At 44.0% G+C, this 22,433-nt stretch overlaps 1 long non-coding RNA gene across 1 annotated transcript in view; it reads right to left on the bottom strand.

Annotated features, from left to right (window-relative positions):
* Positions 1–4,569: 4,569 nt before the first annotated feature.
* Positions 4,570–22,433, bottom strand: part of LOC138545560 (uncharacterized) — a 388,416-nt gene continuing 370,552 nt past the window's right edge. The window contains exon 4 of the long non-coding RNA XR_011290832.1: positions 4,570–4,705. This is a non-coding gene — a long non-coding RNA (uncharacterized lncRNA). The remainder of the gene's footprint in view (positions 4,706–22,433) is intronic.

Here is a 22,433-nt window from a genome sequence, read left to right as displayed (position 1 = left end):
TCCGAGATCAGGTAACGATTTCTCTCGAACTTCCGTAGCGGTCTGCGGATCAAGAATAGAAGGAAGGGTTAGCGAGGTTATGATGAGCGTCAGAAAGGGAGTCAAGAGTAAGGGAGTAAGGATAGGTAAATCACAAACAAACTAACTCACGTAGCGCTTGTATACTCCTATGAGAGTAGCAACGCACTGGGCTCTTGGAGGCTTCTGTTGATAAGCTGTTTGGGAGGATGTGACATCAGTGAGTTGCAGTGTGTTCTGGGATAGAACATCTAGACTGTTGCGTTTGCAATGATCGCCAGATAAGGCGGCCATGTTGGAATACTTCCCGGAATAAGAATCTGCCATACAGAACATGACACTTTATCGATCCAATCTCCAATGCTCACTATGTCAAAATTCTCTTCTAGGTCTACTGCCCATGGCATTGCCTCCTTTGACGGAATAAATTCCTCTATATTGCCCCATGATATTACTGGACTCGGTTCCATTAACTGCTTCTGAATGCAATATCATGTTACCCCGTCTCCTTTTTCGTTCCAATTCTTCGTCTAATTCTCTTAACTTTCTCGCTTCCTGTCTAACTCTTTCCTCTTCTTGTCTTTTCTCCTCTCTTCTTTCATTTGCTCTACGCTCTTCAACTTGCCTTCGTTTCGGTATCCTTCTATCCCTTAATTTCTGTGCTTCTTCCTCTTCTCTTTTCCTTTCTTGCCTATCTCATTTTTCAATTGCTCTCTGCCTGTTCTCATACTTTATTTGCTCCTCCGCCCTTTCTTACTTCTATTGCTGCTCTTCCTGATACATCTTTTCTCGCCTCTGCCTACTCTTTCTCTTGTGTTATCCTCTTTCAACTTCTTTTCTCGTTCCCTGTCTTCCTTCTCCTGGTCATGTTGATCTTCACTTTGCCTGACTTCCTTGATACTTTTCCCATCGAGTTTAAGCAATATCTGTCCTCCCATCCATTTGTTCTGTTCAGGCGTAACCTGGTCAGCTTTATCATTCACTCCTTTCCACCTCTTAATCTCTCATTCTATATCTGTTGTCATATTCGATCGCTCACTTTTCTCCTCTTTGTTCTGCACGATCTTAAAGATCTCCTCCTTTCTTTTGGTCTCTTCTGGACTATCATCACTGCTATAAGCAGACGGTTCATATATCGCATTACTATACCATGTCGCCGCCTTCAGTTCCTTTAACGGATACAGTCCTACATCTTCAATACTATCGCTATTAACCTCCGGCCTCTACTCTCTGTCCTCTACAACTGATCCAGAACAGGACTGCAAGGCTTGTCCTTGGCCTCAAGCACAAGGATCCTATCTCTCCAGCTCTGAAATCTTTTCATTGGCTCCCAGTGGTGGCAAGGATGAAGTTCAAGGCCCTCTGCACCATCCACAAGGCTTTACGGGGCCTGGGACTGCACTACCTCCAACTCTCTCTTCCTAAACATCTCCCTTTTCGAGCTCTCCGTTAGCCACCTCCAACTCTCTGAGACTAAGTCGCTTTTCCAAGCATAGAGCTTGGGGCAGATCTCTATCTTCGGTTCTGGCCTCCCTCTGGAACAGCCTCCCTGCCTCTCCCAAACTTGAGCAGATCCAACTACGGCTCCGGAAGCAACTCAAGACCTTCCTCTTTGCTTCTGCTTTCTCTCTTCCTCTCCCCTGCTGATTTCCCACTGCTCCACAGCATGCACTGGTCACCTGGCCACCCTCTGAACTTGTCCAGTTGCACCATGCACTGCCTCTTGGCTCCCCCAGCACTTGCGGTCTTTATCTGCAACCCTACAGTCGCTTCTCTCTGCACTTATGAGCCACCCATTGGCTGAACTTCTGATTTACCTGCACTGAGCCATCCGCTGGCTGCACTTTTGAGTTACTTACACTTCTCCCACCCCCCTCGGCACTTCTCCCCTTCCACTACCCTGCACTTGTGAAATCTGAATGACACAAGGCCTAGTAAGACAGTTGTTTTGTCCTCCCTCTGTTTCCCCATCCTTGTCTTGTCGCGCCTAGAAACACTTGTGTACTGGCGCGTTATAAACCATATCATACCATATCAAAGTGGATGGCGAAGAACTGGCTCAAGCCTAATGGTGACAAAAATTGAAGTCCTCCTAGTCGGTCTCCATATTTTGGCGACTCTGTGGACCACTGACTACTGGCCAACCTCCCTGGGCCCCTGTCCTGAGCCAGTTCTAGCAGTGAACAGTCTGGGTATAAAACTCATGGCAAGTGGTTCTAGAGAAGCCTTTCCTCAGTCTGCCAATCAAGCTTTGTCAAGATGAAAGTCTTAAACAAATTCTTACCATTCTTTCCTCCTGAGTCTAAGCTTAAGGTGGTTACTTCACCCATTATGGACTCCGTTGATTATTGCAACTGCATATTTCTTGGACAACCTGAGGCTCTGTACTTTTCCACTCTCAAGACCTGCTCTGTCAGCTGCACTGGCTCCCTATTAGGAGCTGTGTTACGTTTAAGACTTTTTGCCTTGTGGACTGTGCCATTCACAACTCTGGTGCCAGGTTTTTAAGGTCCAAGTTGACTCCTTACAAGCCTGTGAGAGCTCTCTGCTCCTCCTCTCAAACTTGTCTATGTTTCACAAGGTTCCATAGGGCCAGGGCAGGCGGAATGTCTTTCTCTGTGCTGGCCCCCACGCTTTGGAACTCCTTGCTGAAGCACCTCTGTAACATCTTTGCAAATCTTCAGTTTCGGCAGAATCTTAAGACCTGCAGGTTCTGACCCTGCTTTGTACCAGCTCTCACCTATCTCTCTTTCTAGTGCTTAGATGCCTTTTTGGCCTTAGTCCGTGATTTATACATCTCTATACAATACAATACAAGATGCAAACGTGACCAGCAGATTACACATCTTTCCAGTGGGCTCTGGTTGTACATAATTATGTATTTAAAGGAGCATTTTTTGCAGCTGTAAATAAGGAATTGATGCATTAAATGTAGCCAGAGCCTTTAGTTCATACCAGGTGCATGTAATCACACTTCTCTTTCAAGTTCTTAATTTTACACTCATATCAAGTGAATACAGAAGTTGCCATCAGCATTTTAGTCTTCGTCTGCTAAACCATTTGCCTGATCCTCCGATACAAGTCCCTATCTAACAGCCTCCCCTCCTTCTCACTGAATTAACCCTCACACTGACCACGTTGTTGAACATCCAAAATCCATTTAACTGCATTGTTTTTTAGATAGGGCAGTCATTTTTGATTTTCAAATTCCTCTGAGTTTACAATCACTCTGATTTGTTCTGAGCAGGAATCACACCATTAAGCGTATGTACCTAGGGATGTCATTTCTCCAATATGCCTGGGGTAGAGGCAGTAACATCACACATCCGAGGACAACACAGGAAGTGATGTTATATGACAGTTGACACAGATGACATCACATGAAATATCACATAGCAATTAACTCTGAGTACATCATCTAAAGTGACTGACGGGTGCAAGAAACATACATAAGCTTACATTAGATAAAATTCCAAATCGATACTAAAGAAAACTAAAATACATCCTACATTGTAACTAGGGTGCTGCCTTGATATACAATGGAGGGGCTCATGATATGACAGGGCTACACAGTAGAACAAACATAGGCTAGGGGCACAGTCATGCATATTCCACTACAGCCTCATATGGCCATTTACTGACACCTTATATCAGTCATAGCTGCACAGGTCAGGTCTAGCAATCATATGCCAAGTAAATACCCATATTCCCAGGTTCTGTCATAACACAATGTGCCAAATGAGCCTAAAGTGCAAAGTCAGCATGTTTCCAAGACCCCAAATATGTGTTCATGCACCTGCTAAAGATATATGTGTGTATCCTTCAGACCACATGCCCCTCTGCCTGTAAGAGTGATCAGTGTTTAAAAGAAACCTTTGCAGATATCTTTGTGTAATAGTCAGGTCACAAGTCTAACATTTGATAAGATATTATGGTAGGTTAGTTTGCGTGCAGTTGCTTCTGTAATCTTTGGACATCCTGCAGGTCATGGGTTTCAATCTTTGTAAAGTAGCTCAGAGGATTCTGTCTGCAATCTGTAGGCTACGCAACTAAATAGTGGTGGGTCCTGATCAGCCTTTCCTTGTGCTAAACTCAATTAAATAAAACTAATTGTGTGGTGAAGGAAACTAAGTGTTCCCAAACACAGTAGGCCAAAAGAAGGAAAACAAAACAAGTCATGAAAACCACTATTTTTTTCTAGCACAGGCACAGTAAAGGGGCATGTTATGATAGGGGATCACATGGGGGCACACCATAGACTTTCTCTAGAATAGGGCAACAGAAAACAAAGCAAAAGTTATGAGCTCTGGGAAGGGCACAGCAGCTAAGAGGCCACATCATGGATGGCAACACACTGTGAAAGAAAAATAAATGGTGCCAAAACAGTACTAAAAAACAGGTCTTGACATAAACTAGGTAATACCGGTGAAAGAAAAGTGGAAAAGAGTTTATCAGAGGACAGTCATATACGTGATAGAGTATGAGAAAAGACATAAACCATTTCAATGTTCTAAGCTGGTGAAATTCTCCATGGAGTTAATGTACCTGCTGCAAAGATGTGTGTCCGCCATGTATCTCCTACATTGGTTAAAATGTTGCGACATCTTGCTGCAGAGGTACTTGGGAAAACTGGAAAGTCACAAGTTCCAATTTTAGGGTGAATGATTAAGTCTTCATCTTCTCAAACCTGTTTAAAAAAACATTGATTGTTGATTATGATGCCATGGTACTATAGGATTGTGGCAGCTAACACTGTGGAAGAATTATGTTGTTGCTAAATGATATGATATGATATGGCATTTATAACGCGCCTACACACAAGTGGTTCAAGGCGCGAAATGGCATGCACAGATCTGTATTCCCTGCCAAATATGAAAACAGAAATCTACAAATACAATTTGAAAACAATACAAAAATATGCTAGCCTTTGGAGTTAAAGTACCAGTAAATACTTTCTTATTTAGCAAGCCTAATTTCATGCCTAATCAGTATCATTGTATTTGACTCTGAATGATAACTTCTCTATGGAATTTTTACCAGTGACCTGCAGGCTACATACACATTGATACCCATCTCTGCAACAGGCACATTAACCTTTTGAGCTACCTTACAGGTTAAACACATATATCTATACATATATCACACAGACTCACACACATACAAATGCTCTTTCTTCCTCTGTCTCGTCTACAGCGGATGGATTACCCCACTGAGATAACTTGCTAGAATTTCAACATGTGACGTTGTGGTGGTCAGCAAGAAGTGATACAGCACTTTGCGAAACAGGAATCAAAGATACACTATAAGGGCCTTTTATAACTACCACTTGGTGACAGCAAACACAGAGACAGGCAGTCTAGGCACCTAACATTTTCATTTTCCTTTTTCAATGGGGTGATACCTCAGTTGGAAACTCCTGTGGACAGCAATCTGTCAACTTACATTCCTCAATTTCTGTTTCTCGCTAATCAATAATAACAAGGAAATATCTGGCCACTGACCCAAGGCAAACAGCGTTTGATACTGCTATTGTGGAAGCAAAAGACAACCTGAAGCCCTTGCCAGAAACAGTCACTTATTGTCGATGTCCCCACCACAATAAGGTAAGTAGATTTGTCCTGTCACTGCAAAAACACCCACCAAAAATACAACGTTCTGTGAGCTATACAGTCTACAAAAGCCCTGCAAGTATTAGATTATAGTGTACAGTGTGGTATCATTACATGTGTGGAGTGCAGGTTGCTGTGCATTTGAAACATGCAGTGCCAAAAAGAATTCTGTTTTAAATGGGTGCTAGCGGCCCCAAAAAAGAATTGTTTATGATAAGCAATAGCTATATAGCAGCAACAAATACAGTTTAGTACATGCTCAGAAAGCATTTAAACCACTCATACTTTAACGCATAGAGGTCTGTTTTGCTCAGGATCACAATACAGAATCATCTATGGATAGGAGACCAAATAAACTTTGCTGGAGTCAAATGATGTTAGAAAGCAGGACAAATAAGATTTCTTTTGAGGCTTTTTTGCAGTCTCTACCCCAGCAATAGGGCCTGCGCTAGTGTCAGCAGGGCTACTGTAAGGTGAATGTTACTGTTTTGCTAACCTCTGCTTGACCCCACCAAGCCTCCTGCCACCCAGCTGTGAGCTCCAGAAACAAGCTGTGCCAACAGTCTTTGATAATTCTATTTTCCTGGGACGATGCTGTCATGCTGACAAAACACCATTGCTGCAGAACCCACACTCCATCCACTTTGTTCGGTACAGATTACAAATAATCATGGTCATGTGTATCAGAGCAAAGTCCTGTGTGCAAATGTGTGTTCCTGTGTTGGTGCACTCCTACAGCTGGTGCCAACTTTATATAACTCATTGCAGAAAGCTATCTGTGAGAGCTATCTTCATAGTGTGATTTCCGAAAATAAAGAACCTGCTTTATTTTCATTTTTACACTGCATCTGCAATTGACCAGGGGTCGCAGTGCCAGGAGTCGCAGGGAATTCTCCAGGGGTTGCAGCTGCGTCCCCTAGAAACCCCCAAATGACATCCATGTATCTACCCTCTTTTTCCTAGGATTCACATTCCAATGTGTTCAATAGGTATTTGTGCTTGGTGGTGTTGCCTTTTAAAGTTCATAAAGCACACGGGCCGCAGACATAGTTTAAAAACATGGTACTGTAACTTTTTGAAAATAACTATGCCCCACAGAGGTGGGCAGCAGAACACGTCTTAACAAACCATGATAAAGGAACAGAAAAAATTCATACCAAAAAGGAAATTGCAAAAGGAAAAATATGTCTTGCTACAGACACAGAACATGGAAAAGGAATTGGTGTGCACTTTGTAGCTATGGCCCAAACATCCCTCACTGTTTCTTGAGAAATGAATTTGAACATATCGCAATTTCTTTCTTACCCAAAATAGAAATGTCATCAACACATATGAGCAACATGTTGGTTCCAGAATCTCCTCAGATCCTTCTGGTGCAGTAGTACAAGACTTTGCCAACTGGTTTACCACTGGGTGTCCCATTGTCAGTCAGCTGGATCATTCGTGCCTGCACACCCATGCCTTGTTGACAGAGCACATGGGCACATCATTCTCAGGCAAATATGCACTTAGTTGAATATCACAGCCATAGCTTTAGCAACCTAGATGTTAGATGTTAAAACAATCGGCTAGGCAATTGAGCATGCATGAGTGCAAGGTTCAAGCTTACTTAGCAATGGTCTCCTGTAACTTGTATTGACATGTTCTTCTAGTCCAGTATAAACACATACTATAAATGAGGGAAGTCAAATTCTGTTGGATAGTCGGCTGATTTGATTCATTGCACCTATCACAGGCAGCGCCAACACACCTTTAATAAAGAACTGGGTAATCATAAAGAATGTTAACCAATGGATTTTTAAAGTGGTGTAGAGACAATTTCTTCTCATAAATGAGTGCAATCAAGAAAAATGATTGAGCTTGAAGCCACTTGTGATGTTTCATGGGTTTCACAATCATACATTGATTTTTACAGATAGGTCAATGCGTGGCATTTTGCAGCACACATTTCAGGAGAGAGAGTGGATAATGTTCAATAGGATTTTGAAACACTTCTGCAGGGGATCACATTTAATATTCCAATTCTTCAGATTGCAGATCACTAACAGTACACAGGAACATTTCAAAATGAAGCAAATCGTGAATTTGCCATATGACAATTGTGCGCCCCATTGAAAACATGGATGCACACTACACAGAGATATATTTCAGCCATACGGTCCCTGAATCAGCACCTGGTACAGTCGGTTCCATGTGATAATGCAAAAATGTCGTCTGACAAAAATGTTGCCATAAAATGGCTGTGGTTTGCAGGGACACATTGAACATGCAGGGGACACCCCGGCAACCCCAAAACCTTTTTTTTCCAAGGGGAGCTGGGGCCACCCCTGCTCCCCTTGACCCCATATATATAGTCACCATATATGTAGTCAGCACAGCCTTTTGGGGATAATATTACGGATACCATAGAGTCGATACTACAACATTGGAGAGAAATGTTGGTAAATTACACGTTAGCTTAAAATATAAAAGGGCTTTGAGGAGCTGGATCTCAGGATACAACTCTCATTTCATTTTGTGTTGCATGTTTTACATTTGAGTTTTTCATGTAAGGTAAGCTTTTTGAACACTTTTTGAGGTGCAGTTTTATGTGATGCCAAAGTCTTTTGGGGCGACTGCAGGACAAATACTATTTGGATTTTGCTTAAAAGTAAACAATGTTTTAAGGGGAAGATAACTTTATTTCTCTTTGTTTATTATATATTGCTTACATTTGAACTCACGATTGTGTTATTTCCCCATTATTTCAGGCTATTTTCTTTTCAGTACAGTGGTGCTCTGCATCCAAGAGGCTCTGTAGAGACTCTGCTATTTCTGACAGTGCCTTTGACTCATGTTAACAAAACTGAAGTCTTAGCAGCGGAGAGTACTTATCTTTGATTGCCTGTGCAGCGTGCACTGTGTGTAGAGGGTCGGTGGAAACGGATTCAGTGGCCTGATCCGGCCCACTGCTTTATATTTGACATCCCCTCTAAGTACTTAACACCAAACCTGCAGATAAAGCAGGGCTTTTGTAGCCTAAAGGATCCGGGTGAGGCATAGAATGTCATCATCAGTCTAAACTAGTATGATATGATGTGATAGTTTATTTATATAGCGCCTATACACAATGTGTTTCTAAGCGCTTCAAGGCAAGGGAGAGAAAAAGGGAAAATACAATGACATTCTCACAGGCCATGAACAGTAAGGATGTGAAATTAACTATCTTACTCGGCCTGACGACATTTCAGATAGTGCAAGAGCTAAGACATAGATAAGGAAGGGAGGGGGAGAGTGGGAAGGAAATGGAAACAGACATGTGACTACCCTACTATGCCTGACGATATTTCTGGTAGAGCCGGAGAAAAACAAAAGGGGAGGGAGAGGGGTGCAGAAAGGGAGGGGAGGAACAAAACAAGCGACTATCGTACTAGTCCTGACGACATTTCAGATAGTGCTGGAGGGGTGAGGGAGAAAAAAACAAGTAAGGGGAGCTGTGAGGAGACTGACGAGATTGCTATCATACTAGGTCCAGGGACAATTCTGATAGAGTAAGTGCATAGAAGAAAGTAAGTACATTTAATTAGTTTGATACCATACAGGTGAACAGTGTTCATGGGGAACTGATGAAGGCAGGCACTATAGCCCACCCACCTTTTAAATTCAGCCTCTAAGATGATCATTGTTCGTTTCCTTTGATTTTACAATCCCACTGGCTATTGATGAAAACACTTTCTCTTGACCCAAACAGAGCAAAAGCTAATATACTGCTATATGTCTCCTGCTAATGTCACCCAATAAAATGCTCACTGGATGCATTCAAAAGTACACTTTATTGTCCCATAGCATAACATATTCTCAAATGCTCTATCTCCTAGTTATGGCTCAGTGTAAACAAGTTTGAGCCCATTGCAAATAATGTTCGTTGCCATTCTAATGGGGCCAGTAGTGTTCCAAGCAATACTGTTGCAAAGCAATGAACACCATCCTTCCCCTCAGCCTGCTTCTGAAAGCTGCCCACATGTAGCATGTCCAGATGCTGCTTTTCAGAAAGGATAACGTTCCGTGCTTTCATGTCTTCATAGGGCTACAGTCAGTCAGGTGGGGCCAGGACCAATTATATACTAAGAGCCTTATTACGAGGTCCCGGGTCAAGTTAAAATGCCAGAAAAATTGCCAGTAATATTGGCACCAGCATTTTTACCGGACCAGGGAAACCTGAGTTTGCTGGTGGGGGCTCTGATCTACTGGCAGGTTTGACCTGCCGATAGATCAGGCCCCTATCAGCAAAGAAATGCCGGATTCACCTGCAGCGGTACTAACGGTGACCGTCATTCTGGCAATCCCATCCAATGGAGTCCTGTAGCACTCCATGGATATGGTAATTTACCGCCATCTCCACCTCCCGTAATATCCTGGTAATACCATAATATCAGACGGCAGACACGTTAGGGGCAATTTCCCGGGATACCGGCAGGATACCGGAAAACATGTAATGAGCACCTCAGAGTCTTCAGTAACAGTAACATTCCAGAAGTGCTCCCTCAACTGCATATTGCGAATATCCTACTGTTATTATTTACCCCACCCATTTATAACGTTACCCCTGTTTGCCTCCTTTTTTGAATGAAGCAATTTATGTTAATAGTATTGTTTTCTTCCTTAGAAAAGGTCAGTTTTGTTCAACGCAGTATAGTATATATCTAAAAGCTGACATTCACCTTCATCACAATCATCATCTATTTGCAGACCAATTATCTATCAATTGCATTCTGGGATTTGTAATCTTCGATCAAATACATTGTGGACTGAAGTCCAACAGGTACTGTGAACGCCAGGATAAGCTCTTATCCCCTCCCCACATAATCTCAGTTGGGTTTTCTCTGCAATTGCAGGTTCTTGTGTGCTTTGGCATGCAAGATATTACTAAATGGTAAACATATTTATTTGTGGTAGCGAGAGGCACCCAAGTTCCATCTCATCAGTGAATATCTTCCCTTAGATCGAATGGAGGATGCCGCTCTTTCCAGTTCCTATGTATCTGTACTTGTCGTGTAAGTTCCATCTCATCAGTGAATATCTTCCCTTAGATAGAATGAAGGATGCCGCTCTTTCCAGTGCCTATGTATCTGTACTTGTCGTGTAAGTTCCATCTCATCAGTGAATATCTTCCCTTAGATAGAATGGAGGATGCCGCTCTTTCCAGTTCCTATATATCTGTATTTGTCGTGTAAGTTCCATCTGATCAGTGAATATCTTCCCTTAGATAGAATGGAGGATGCCGCTCTTTCCAGTTCCTATGTATCTGTACTTGTCGTGTAAGTTCCATCTCATCAGTGGATATCTTCCCTTAGATAGAATGGATGATGCCACTCTTTCCAGTTCCTATGTATTTGTATTTGTCGTGTAAGTTCCATCTGATCAGTGAATATCTTCCCTTAGATAGAATGAAGGATGCCGCTCTTTCCAGTTCCTATGTATCTGTATTTGTCGTGTAAGTTCCATCTCATCAGTGAATATCTTCCCTTAGATAGAATGGAGGATGCCGCTCTTTCCAGTTCCTATGTATCTGTATTTGTCGTGTAAGTTCCATCTGATCAGTGAATATCTTCCCTTAGATAGAATGAAGGATGCCGCTCTTTCCAGTTCCTATGTATCTGTACTTGTCGTGTAAGTTCCATCTCATCAGTGAATATCTTCCTTTAGATAGAATGAAGGATGCCGCTCTTTCCAGTTCCTATGTATCTGTACTTGTCGTGTAAGTTCCATCTCATCAGTGAATATCTTCCCTTAGATAGAATGGAGGATGCTGCTCTTTCCAGTTCCTATGTATCTGTATTTGTCGTGTAAGTTCCATCTGATCAGCGAATATCTTCCCTTAGATAGAATGAAGGATGCCGCTCTTTCCAGTTCCTATGTATCTGTATTTGTCGTGTAAGTTCCATCTCATCAGCGAATATCTTCCCTTAGATAGAATGGAGGATGCCGCTCTTTCCAGTTCCTATGTATCTGTATTTGTCGTGTAAGTTCCATCTGATCAGCGAATATCTTCCCTTAGATAGAATGAAGGATGCCGCTCTTTCCAGTTCCTATGTATCTGTACTTGTCGTGTAAGTTCCATCTGATCAGTGAATATCTTCCCTTAGATCGAATGGAGGATGCCGCTCTTTCCAGTTCCTATGTATCTGTACTTGTCGTGTAAGTTCCATCTGATCAGCGAATATCTTCCCTTAGATCGAATGGAGGATGCCGCTCTTTCCAGTTCCTATGTATCTGTACTTGTCGTGTAAGTTCCATCTCATCAGTGAATATCTTCCCTTAGATTGAATGGAGGATGCCGCTCTTTCCAGTTCCTATGTATCTGTACTTGTTGTGTAAGTTCCATCTCCTCAGTGAATATCTTCCCTTAGATCGAATGGAGGATGCCGCTCTTTCCAGTTCCTATGTATCTGTACTTGTCGTGTAAGTTCCATCTCATCAGTGAATATCTTCCCTTAGATTGAATGGAGGATGCCGCTCTTTCCAGTTCCTATGTATCTGTACTTGTCGTGTAAGTTCCATCTGATCAGTGAATATCTTCCCTTAGATCGAATGGAGGATGCCGCTCTTTCCAGTTCCTATGTATCTGTACTTGTCGTGTAAATTCCATCTCATCAGTGAATATCTTTCCTTAGATGAATGGAGGATGCCGCTGTTTCGAGTTCCTATGTATAAGTTCCATCTCATCAGTGAATATCTTCCCTTACATCGAATGGAGGATGCCGCTCTTTCGAGTTCCTATGTATCTGTACTTGTCGTGTAAGTGTGGGTGGAAAATCAGTGAAGTCTCATAAGCAATGTTCCCTAAATAGGCCGAGATCATAAATCCTGATTTCGACTAATCCAAAATATAAATAAATCTTACACGCAGAAATTCACTGTCATCATTCTGACAATTGAAGTTTCCCTTCATTAAAACAACTATAGTTTGTGCATGTAAGGGAGGCACATTATCTTAAAGGGAAAATAAAATATCTATGGAGTAAGCTTAAGTGATCATCTGCCAAAATTCATGACACATCTTAAGTTATGTAATGTTATGCCACAAGGGTTGTCCACTCCAGGAATTATGAAAAAGTGATAAAAGAAGTTTCTAAATGATCAGTTTCATAAGAAGCAATACGTAAAATACAGCTTGCTTTTTGGACGAGGGGCACAAACTCGTCTTGTTGACGATTTAACAACAACCGGCAGCATTAGGGTAGCTTTGACTCACCATCAGTAAAGCCATCTTTCACATGTGAACATGCATAGAGGTTTTCTTACGTTGATGTAATTCAAGAACTAGCACACGAGGTTGTTGTCATGAACGTGCAAAGCCGATAGCGATGCAAACTAACAAAAGAAAAGAAAAAAACAAACACCGAGGCGTCCAGTTTTCATGATGACGGGTTCTTTCCTTTTCAGGCAACGTCCATGTATCCTACACAATAATAAATGACACACTGTTTCTTTCCTCGTTCTACTGCTCAATTGTTCGTTAATTGTTCCTCTCATGTTTGGCACTGGATCTTTGAACGCTGGCAGAGTTTGTGCAAATCCTGCAACTCTTGATAGAGTTTTGGGGTACCTTTGTATATAAGCATTTCGTGGAAGGATGGGTGGTCTGATTGGGAGGAGATGTCCATGAAAAGACATCTGGGATGGTCACAGACAGTCCATTGAACGCAGAGTCTGTGAGGAGGACTTCTGATGCACCTGCTTCTTCCACCATTGACCCATACATCATCTTGAGTTTGTGCAGCCAGTTGTAAAGGCAGACATGCTGGAATTAGAAAATAGCTCAGGGATTTATGTATTTCTGCAGACATGTCTCAGATACAAATATTTTGCATACTAGTGCTCCAGTGTTGTTTGACAGTATCACATTGATCAATTAACGATTCACCTGTACATGGTTCCATACCAGCTGCTGGAGTTCTCTAAGACGCTGCCACCATATATTCTCCAAAGAGATCCTGGAATTGCCTGACACATTGCAAGTCTATGACATATATGGAATAGACGAACCACTAAGGTGCTGACATTGCATTCAGAAAGGCGCTGCAGGGCTTCAGAAGCCAAGTCCTGTCTGCCCAACATTTACCTCAATACTTAACATGGGAGGCCACTCAGTGTCGTGACCAATATCCCACAGAGCTAATCAAAAGCTGGTGCATCTCTTCCAGTCACAAAAAAAACCGGAAGGAAGACTTTTGCCACTCTGTATCCAAAATCTCGAACAACATTGTACTTGACTTCACACTGAACCCATTTTTGCAAGCAATTTAGTAACGGACAGAAGACACATCTCTTTAAAGAACAATTGGTGGGGCTCTCTGAGACACTGCCACTCTTCCTGCGTTTGACCTGTGTTCACAGATTCGAATCCCATCAGGGATGACTCTGTCCTTCATGCTTGAGTGGTCATTTAATTGAGTATAATTAAATTGGGTAAAGTATTGTGAGGAATCTGGCATGGAGTGCTACATAAAAATTATATTATTATTATTATTTATTATTATTATTATTATTATTATTATTATTAATAATAAATATAAAACGAAGTCGTTAAACCTATAATATCAAACTGTTTTGATGACTTAAATAAATCTAAAAGTACTTCAGACACAAATCATGCCTTGCCAAGATACACATTTAAAACATCTATTTAAAAGTAAGAGATGGACTATTAAACCCAACGTAGCAATTTCTGCAGAATAGGGCTAACCGTAAAAAGATTACCATTATATATTAATGATGTTGCAATTCATAAGCAGATATGTCCCATTGCATATATGGACATGTGGTCTCATGCAATCTGGAGAGGCGCCTCTCAGGGCAGCCCATGCCCATGCATTCAACTGAAAATCCTTCTGCTCATTCTGCCCACATGTATCGTCTCTAAAATGCACACATGCCAATTGACCAACATAAAAAACACCATCACCAATAACTGGCCTGCCACATGTAAATGTCATGTGAGCAAGGCATTTCTCAATGAGGTCCTGCATACATAGCATGCCAAATCCCAATGTAAAAACAAAGAGGTGATGGCTGGAAGGTTTAGACTGAATCTTAACCACTGGCATTGCTTGGGGCAACCCTCCAGACCATCGTTCTTCGCCTGCCAAGCCATTACAGAAGGGGAAAGACCATATGCAAATCAGGCTTGGCACCACCCCAAAAGGGGAAGTCCAGCCCGAACTGCTAGGTCGCATCCCTTCTGCACGAGACCACAAGCATCCCCAAACATGTTTCACCCTTGTTGGGGCTCATCAGTGAGGAGTAGCTTGGGTCTCTAGGCCCAGCAGGCACGGGACCCACGTCTGGGCATACCCGTCCCACTCGGGGTGACAAAGCAAAAACAAAGAGGTGATGGCGGGAAGGTTTAGACTGAATCTTAACCACTGGCATTGCTCGGGGCAACCCTCCAGACCATCGTTCTTCGCCTGCCAAGCCATTACAGAAGGGGAAAGACCATATGCAAATCAGGCTTGGCTCCACCCCAAAAGGGGAAGTCCAGCCCGAACTGCTAGGTCGCATCCCTTCTGCACGAGACCACAAGCATCCCCAAACATGTTTCACCCTTGTTGGGGCTCCTCAGTGATCCCAATGTATCCTTGTCCTAGTCCAAAATCACAAGTGCTGTGTTTGTGAGCCGGATACACACACCAATGCTCTCGCCAGAGAGCAATGCACAAGACGGACATCACACCTAACACCATGTCATACAAAAGACAACCCTCACACCCTGCAACTGGTGTGCACCTCAGTCGAATATTGTTGGGTAGACATACTCCTGCACATGCATCCACCTTGACCCCATTAGCCTCGATCAGCACCTTATAAAATATACAGTGTCTTGCTATGCCATGTACAAGTCCTCATTAGGAGTGACTGCATATCGTTCCTCACCCAACAGGTATACACCCACTCATTAAGATAAAGCAGGGCCCAGTACACCAGAGTCAACAGGACATGCCACTTGGAACGAGGTCCGAACATCAACAGCAAGCACCTCTCCCTCCACTCTTGCACCCCCCCAGCCATCTCACTCAGAAGAAGACCCCAGCCAAAAAAGCATCTGGCAATAGCATCAGGATTATAGCCACACACACCGACCACACTGACTCCATCCCAGCACTAGTGGCCACAGACGACTCCACCACTAACACTGCCGTCAATGCTGGACCACCACCAGCTGGCACTGCTACGATGCCACAGCCACACCTGTTACCAACACCACCAGCCTGTAGGCCCCTGTGGGGTCATTGACCACTCCCGACCACTTAGGCCACCAGTGGGGTACCACTGGCAAGAACTCCACTGGCCCCTCACTCCCCCTCCTCACCTGTTTCAGCGATCCAAAGCCACCAGCATCAGGACATAGACACAGGGGCTGGTGATGATGGCATTGGATCTGTGAATGCCGATTGCCAGGGACAGGTACTTGGGCAAGAGCCTCAGCCACCTCCACACCCCTGAGAGAGTCCTACAGCACACCCTCGAAGGGATCTGGCGGAGGTTCAATTGCATTGAGCAGTGCCAGAAGAGCATAGGGGATATTGCTGTTCAGTACTTACAACACCTGCAGTCAATCTGGGATGCGGCACAGGGTTCATCCCACCGTATGGCAAGGTCAGTGGACTAGTAGTGCCGCCAACTAATGACAGGAGATAAGGTGACTCGGTAGGGATCTGAGACTGAGAGAGCTTCCAGGGGCAATCTCTGCAGGTACTGAGACCATGGACAGCAGCCTGCTCCTAACCTTGCAGCACATATGGGGCCATGAGTTGCCACTGTCTACTACCATCACCCTCACAGAGGGCTTGCTGCCTGGCAGCCCCTGTGATTGGACACAATGAAATGTGGCACGCACACAGGGTCAGCTAACTGCCATGCCAAAAAGGGCACGCAACTGTCACTGGACTGCATGTGACACTCATGCCCGGCACAAGTGAGGTGGGAGGGCACTGCTTTTGGGGATGAGGGATGAGGGAGGTGGTAGGGCTAGGGGGATGGAGATAAGGCAGGTGGGAGTGTAAGGGTTTTGGGGATGAGGGAGTTGGGAGGGCAAGGGTGTTGGGGATGAGGGCGTTGAGGGGGCCAATTTGTTGTGGATGAGGGAGGTGGGAGGGCAAGGTTTTTTGGGGAATTGAAATACAATCACATATACATTTGAACAGATGCAAGCACTGTCAATTTTGAGTAGGTGTGACAGATTTGTGTAAGGCAAGTGAAATCAAATGACTGTAAAAGAAATTAAATTCTCAACCTATACTTGCTGCATAAGACGTACCTCAGTGCTTTCATCATGGTCACTGCATAGTGGCAAATGATCCCCAGCATATGTGTCATCAACCTCTTGAGGGGCCATGTCAACATCCGGTGGCAGGGGGACATTTCTCATAATGCACATGTTGTGCTGCCTGGCACAATGACAATGTTGCCCACCTTGTCTGGCTTGCACATGAGTGCACTTCCTGTCCAATGGATGCAGCGGTCCAAAGGTATACTCTATGCAGAGCCTGGTCCTTGCATTGTCCTCATTGCACGTCTCCTACTGTACTGTCCTTGGGTTCCGGACAGGTGTCATGTGCCACAGGAGCTTGGGATAGCCAGAATCACCTGCAAAGGCACTGGGTATAGGGGGTGGTTGCAGAACTACGAGCAAGTGTAACAATTGATTGCGTTGTAATTGTCAACATGTCAACTAATGTACCAATGGCACATTTAAAATTCACTACTTGTCTAGCCCCAAGGGGGAAATGATTAATGTCACTTGGGGAATCTCCCATTTCACACATCACTGACCCACCAGAGGTAACAGTCATACACTGCAAAGGGGATGCAAATGAACATGTTGTCTGTGGATATTCAGTACTGGGTACTAATGCATGTGCTCTGATGAGCTTTCTAGTAATCTTGTGAACTTTGTGCCAGTGCTCCTGCTCTTGTTAGTTTGCATTGCTCTTGCCATCACTGCCTGTCAGTGCTGTGCTGTCATTGTGCACAGGAGAACTGTGTTGTTTCCTGTATATGTTCCCTGTGCATTTTGGCACTTGTTAAGTAACATCTGGTGCATGTCTTAGTAGATTTTGCATCATGCATAGGGCCTTTTCCAGTGGTGTAGTCCTTCTTATGTGTTGTTTAGGAGATAAGGCCCTTCGTGGCCAGGGCTGTGTCAGGGCATGCCTTACATTGACATCAAATAGGGATGGCTCTCAGCGTTGGCACCATTCTTCACCTGAGAAGCCTGTATGTATTCTTTAATGGCTAGTGCCCCTTTCAGAGCTCAACCATGAAGACAAGACACAAGTATAAGAAGCTGCCTCAACAAGTAGCAACACCAGTCTAGATCATGTGTATGTATCATATGTATAAACTGTGCACCTGGCATTTTGGTTGATGTGTTAGGATGACCCTAAGGGGCACCAGTCTAGAGCAAGTATATGTATCATATGTCTGAACTTTGCACCTGGCACTTTGTTGACATAACTATGGAGGACTCAAATAAGTATTAGTTGTGTCACACACTGAAATTATGCACTTTGTTATGTAGATTAACAAGAGGGCTATTGCTGATGTACAAAATCGGGGAGTTTGTACTTTGCACTTTATTGCGCTGATTAACCAGTTTCATGTATTAGGGTGTATTGTATTGTGTTTTTATTTGTATGGTTTAACTGTTGTGTTCGTTCCAGAAATGTCCAATTCATACTGGGGCTATATATTTGGTATTGTGGCATACGTCTATGGTAACCAAGCCAGTCCATGTGGCTTTTTTAAAATAAAAAAAACGAATTCAAATAATGAATTGACTTTGTATGAAAAGTTACCTTCATTCACACCTTTTCTCTCTATAGTAATTCCGTTACAGCCACTTTATGCAGTTGCCAAACAATTCGTAATTAGGCCCACTGTCTCTTTACATGTTGGTCAATTGGATTGTTTGTTTAGTCATAGACTTTGATTTTGTCTATTATCTTTGCAGTGTCTGGTGTTCTAATTGACAAATATTTTGCTCGCCCAGGATTTTTTAGGCTTAACAGTAGAAAAAAGCAAGTCCAGGGTAAATGATAATGCAGGGTGAGCAGATCAGATGAGTGGGATTATCCCATCAGCCTCAAGTAATTGAATCTATGAGAGGAGCATATCCCATGTGCTGCCATCTTGGAGGGGAAACAGATGCTAAGCATCTGGAAAAGTGACTTGCTTCAAGGCTGTCTAGCAACTAATCCTGTGTAATAATCAATCAGATCCACCGTCACATCCTAAATTATCCTAACACAGTAGCAAAATTAGAATCACTGATAGCTGAACCAGGTTGATGTCAGTCCAGGCGGGTGATACACCAAGACATATGGGCTTCATTCCAAATCTGGCTGTCTGGAAATAAGGGTGTAGGTAGCAACATACCGGCACCCTTTCCGGACCTCCAAACTACGAGAATGCCTTCAGGGGCCGAATCTCCCGGCAGGTCTGACCTTCCGGGAGGACCGGCCCCTGCAGGCATGCTTCTCACGGAATCACCGGCACTGTTACCAACGGTTCCCGGTGACTTGTATTGTCCCGGTGGCACCGGGATATCAGGTGGCAGGAACAGGGTTATGAACAGGGTTATGAGGTTGGCAGTAACCCGCCAGTATCACTTGCGGGGTTACCAGCCGACCTCGTAATGTGGCCCATAGACTTGGCTAACATGAAATGTTGGCTGTTGAATTTAATCTTTGTTATTTTAGCATATCTTTACAGAAGAATGGAATTGTTTCCACTGTATAATTGTACGATTATTGGTTCATCTGTTGGCAATAAAATTAACAAAAACATAAATGCTTACTGTCGTTACGGTAAAGTTACTGTCGGATCCCCGCTGACAGGCACTGTTTCCCGGGGTCAGCATTTACTAGTAACAAACATTCCCCCTGGGGGGATGGGGAAGTGTTTTGCAGAGTCGTCAATACAGCCCAACACTGGCAGCTGTGCAGTCACATGTACCATATCTCCATAAAACTGGTGACTTAATTATTGGAAATCTCATAGTAAACTGCTGCACAGTAACACGGTTACCTTATCCCCAGGGCTAGTGGCATGTTATCATTCCTGGGGGCAAGCGAGCATGCCACATGACAAGACAGTGGATAGAGCATTCTTCAAATCCTGTGTGAGCTTGGTCTCCCACTGTGCAGGCGCCACTCTTTGGTGTCATACTCAGAGAGTCATCTCATGTGAGTGGAATTCTTTCATGCAAAGGAAGATGCTGGAATCTTACTAGGAGGTCAAACGAAGTATGCCATAGGATCATCACATCCACTTGTCACCACCTGCTAGTTCTCATGCAGTTGGAAGTAGGAGTTTCTTAAAGTTAATAAAACGTATGTCCACATGGACTGCGAGACTTGTCCTTGGCCTCTAGCACAGGGATCGTATCACTCCAGGCATGAAATCCCTGCACTGGCTCTCAGTGGCTGCGAGGATTACGTTCAAAACCCTCTGCATTGGCCACAAGGCCTTCTGGGGTTGTCAAGGGTTTTGACCCATGTTGAATCAATAGACTGGGTAGATGTGGGGATGAGCTGTCGCCGCCCATTATTCTATCCCAGAACAAACTAAATCAATAGACTGGGTGGATGTGGGGATGAGCTATCGCCGCCCACATTCACGCCAGAATAGGAGAACTGCGCAGTTGGCACGAGACCACTCCAAAGATACAACCTTCTAGTGGGGGGTTCCACATCACCACTCTACTGTAAGGATGCCATCAAAACAATGTTAAGCAAGGGGCCTATACTATCAAGCAAAAGACCACTCTATTGAAATGCAGTAATTCAAGACAACTCAAAAATGGATGCAGTACCGACAAATTCCCCAAGGCGGCGCTAGCGGTCTAAACTTTGACAGGGAAACTGTATTTAGGAGTTGCAAGACGGGCAGGGACTTCAAAGCTTGTTGGTTAATTGAAAATCTTAGCCACCTGCTGTTCCGAGAGGCCAAGAGACTGAGAACTCTTAACACCCCAGAGACTCACCACAGGAGGCAGGATATCACATGGCCCTTCTGAGTGAGAGGGAGGGGGTTTCCCCTTCAGCCTGGAGGAGAGAGACAATAGCCCCTTTCTGTTGAATGGGGTATGTTAATTTTGAGTGTTTCCTGTCAACAGCCCTCTGCCAGCAAGGAGAGACATGTGATCACTGACCCACCCAGACTTCTGGAGGCGGACCCAAACACTTTGGGGAGTTGAATTGCAACAAATATATATTTTATAGAAACAGTTATAACTTATTGTAACCAAATGACAGGAATGTACAACTTTGAGAGTCTTAGGGCCTCATTACACGGTAGGCGGTAGGGAGTTACCGGCACTGGTAAAATACCGGTACCGGTAAATCCCTGCCGCCTTACTACGAGGTCCCTTAGCGGGTTGGAGTTTTAAAGCCTGCTTTTTGCAGTCGTTAAATACCAACCCGCTAAGGGACCTCGGAGCTAATTACGGCACCGCAAAATTGCGGTGCCGTAATTAGCGCCTTCCCCATTCCCATAGAGCCCTATGGGGCAGAAATGGGAATGGGGAAGGGCAATGGCGGAAGGGGGATTTACCGCCCCTCCAACCTTGGGATGGGGCGGTAAATCCCCTTTCCGCCAAGGCGGTGCCGGTATTTTACTGGCATGAGCCATGGCGCTAATAGCGCCATGGCTCACCGCCTACCGTGTAATGAGGCCCTTAGTTTGAAAAATGCCCTCACGATTTGAGTCCAAACTCCAATTTGTACCATGTTCTGGGGCAAAACCCCGCTAATTATGAATATTGTAGACAATGTGTTTAAGCTATAGACATGGAAAGTTACTGGCATATATGTGGAAGGGAAATGTACCTTTGTATAATTTTTGATGAAAATCCCATATTGCACAACCCCCTAAAATCGAAAATAAGTTGCCATTTTTGAATGCAAGCTCCTAGAAACGCCAGAGGCGGAACAGAGACTACCTTAAGCAAGGTGTAATATGTACATGTAATGTCAACCACTTGTGTACCTGGGAAATATGTATTTGATTCAAATATAGATTTGTGGGCAAATTGACCAGGGGAGGATCCTCTGACCCATAAACAGACCTCATCATGATGACAATCCATTTCCTTCCCCCAATCATGGGAGAGGGGAGAATTGGGCCAATGACAAGTAGTGAGGGGCAGGCTCAGTTATGCCACGCACACACCCACTTCCAAAACACATAAAAAGAGACTGCTGGGACAGGTAGAGACATTCAATTCCATTTTCTGCGGGACGCTCTGCCGGGAGACTCCAGACTTCACATCCATCAATCTCCAAAGACCAGAACTTTACTTCAGAACTTAAAGCAAGGGCCTAAACCCACAAACTGAGAACTCTTCTCAGCAGGCCTCAGCATCCTTAAAGTCATTTGCAAACTATTCCACAGCCGGGCGAGCGGTCTGAATTGTTTTGCCAAGAACAATTGCCAGAGACCAGACCAGAGATCCAGAGAACCACAGGCCGCTGTATCCAGAGAGCTGATCCAGACCGCTGTGAGCAGAACCAGAGATCCGGATCGCTGTGAGCAGAACCGGTGCCTGATTGACCCGCCGAGCAGAGAGAACCGCCGCCGGACGTGTTGACCAGATCCGTGACGAGGCCTATTTCAAATTTATATTGTGAGTACCTAGCAGAACTGTGCAGAACCAATCTCTTAGTTAAAATAATCTAATCCAAAATATTTTAACCTAATTAGAACAGCCTCCTAGAAATCGTGTCATCTGTCATTTGTAAAGCTGCACAACTGTCACCTGTT

Source organism: Ambystoma mexicanum, chromosome 1q (genome assembly GCF_040938575.1).
Source record: "Ambystoma mexicanum isolate Mex_15411 chromosome 1q, UKY_AmexF1_1, whole genome shotgun sequence".
Classification (NCBI taxonomy): domain Eukaryota; kingdom Metazoa; phylum Chordata; class Amphibia; order Caudata; family Ambystomatidae; genus Ambystoma; species Ambystoma mexicanum.
Note: the sequence above shows the minus strand (reverse complement) of the source record. Positions and strands in the feature narration are given on the sequence as shown.